Raw genomic sequence first — 2,500 nt, 5'->3', positions numbered from 1 at the left:
AGGAAAGGGAACAAAGAAAAATAAAATAATTTAAGAAGAGCAAGATTAAAATAAACATCACCTGTATAAACTATAAAAATTTCAACAAAACAAGAAGAATAGAAATAAAATAGAATAGTGTGCCAGAGTGTACCCTCAAGCAAGAGAACTAACTGAAATCAGTGGAAGACCGTGGTACAGAGGCTATGGCACTACCTAAGATTGGAGAACAATGGTTTGATTTTGGAGTGTCCTTCTCCTAGAGGAGCTGCTTACCATAGCTAAAGAGTTTCTTCTACCCTTACAAAGAGAAAAATGGCCACTGAAGAGTTACAGTGCAGAGAGAAGAATTTTATGGTAATCTTAGTGTTGTCAGGTGGATGAGGACAGACGAGAATGTATAAAGTATGGGCCAAACTATTCGGTGTGCGTGCGTAGGCAAAGAGAAAATGAAATGTAACCAGAGAGAAGGATCCAATGTACTACTGTCTGGCTAGTCAAAAGACCCCATAACTCTCTTGTGGTAGTATCTCAACGGGTGGCTGGTGCTCTTGCCAACCTACTGCTCAGTTTTAGTCTGATTATGTTTACAAATTTCTTGGATTTCTAGTTTTTATTTATTTTTTTATTTATTTTAGATTGTTCTGTGAATTTTATTTCCTCCCTCCTCGATTTTAACGATACTTCCAATCGTTTCTTAACTAGGCGTTTGTTCTTTCTGATAGTTTACCTTGTTCTCGTTTAGGAACTTTTCCATTTATATCTTATGCTGAATCCGATACAAATTTTGTTAAATTGATATTAATTTTTTCTTTACTTTTTTCCATTTCTTCATGTAGCTGGCAGTATATATTTTGTTTTGTTAAACATAATTTATCAGATAATTCTCTTATTACAGTACGAATTTTTCTCTAACTTTCCTTGGATCTAAAAAAAAAAATTAGCCTCACGGCATTCTATGATAGCTTGACTTTAACTTGTTTAACAAAATGGATTTTTTAAGTCAGAATAAAATTTATTTCCTTATTCATTCCTCAATTTGGGCTTCTTCATGTAAAAGTTTTATGTTCCTTTCATGAAAGAGGTGTTCATGATGTTAGGGTCGTTTCTTTCAGCAAATTCTAATATGTCATTACTTGTACCTACTCCAAATTTACCAACGGCTGATTCTCCTGTCTTCTTTAGACAGTTGTACCAATCGTGTGTCACACGATCGTACATAATAATAACATTTTTTTTTTTTTATTATCCTTTGTATCTTTGCTCTCCCCTCGCAATGACAGGGACCTGAATAAACATGTCTGTTTTTCTTACCGTTAGCTGTTAACAAAAACGGTTGTCGGTTGAACATGAAATTGCCTGTTATGTTTTATATCCTTCTTGCCAAGACTTGATGTATATAGAAACTGATGTTCTGTAATAAAGTTACTCATTTGCTTTCATCCTTCCTTCTTAATCACAGCCTCTCTCGGCCCGTCACATTGGTGACCCCGGAAGTCGACTCTCTCCTACCACCTTCCACCCCCTTCCTGAATGGTACTATGGTGGATTCCACGGAAGTTGGCGCTACCCCATTAAAACTTTTGTCGTTCGCCAGCGGAGAGGCGTTTGCTTGGTTTCAGCGCGCAAAAGTCCACTTCCGCATCAAGGGCGTGACTCGCTCAACCACCAAAGCAAATTATGTTCTCGCGGCGATACCCAAGGACACCTTCCCGGAAATATCTCACTGGCTTTGTGAACAAGGAGACACTCGAATAGCGCATAATGCCCTCAAAACATATCTTCTCCAGCAGTACTCGCCATCGCCAGCTGCCCATATAGCAAAGCTTTTTCAGCTCTCTCAACAACCGTTGGGAACCAAAGGGCTTCGGTCGCCATCAGGGAAATGACCAGTATCGCTAGCCTGCAATCTGCCAGATACGGCTCTCCTTATGAGGTGAACATAGCTTGTGCCCTTTGGGTACGCCGTTTACCCGAACCGGTACGTGCTACCATACCCGATGTCGATAGTTTACCCATAAAATGAAGGACTTAATGACCAAAGCCAACGCCCTTATGGAAACACACTTCAAAACCTTCAAGACCTCAATGAACGCCTCCACTCCTGACGAAGAGGACGCCTATTCAACGTCAACTGAAGCGGACGTGAATGCCGTAGGACATACACGCCTACCCCGTGACGTGCCGAAGCGGCGACAAAGCCGCCCACCACCCACCAATCGCTCGCGCCCCAACGAACGACTTCTACAGCCACTTACTACCTCCCATCCACCGCAGTTTTGCTACTACCACTTCAGATTCGGGGCAACCGCGAAGAACTGTGCCAATGATTGTCAGTGGCCCAAAAACGTGTAAGTAGGCCATCGCTTGTGGCGGTGGCCTCCCATGTTTCTAATCTTTTCTTTTTACAGGATGCAGGAACGGGCGTGTGATTTTTGGTAGACACGGGTGCTTGTCGTTCTCTTTTGCCAAGGAAACTCTTCAAGGCACAACGTGGTCTGTCTACATCTGCCGACGTCCG

The sequence above is a fragment of the Palaemon carinicauda genome, chromosome 1, assembly GCF_036898095.1.
Source record: "Palaemon carinicauda isolate YSFRI2023 chromosome 1, ASM3689809v2, whole genome shotgun sequence".
Lineage (NCBI taxonomy): Eukaryota > Metazoa > Arthropoda > Malacostraca > Decapoda > Palaemonidae > Palaemon > Palaemon carinicauda.
The sequence above is the reverse complement of the archived record's forward strand: the minus strand, read 5'-3'. Positions refer to the sequence as shown.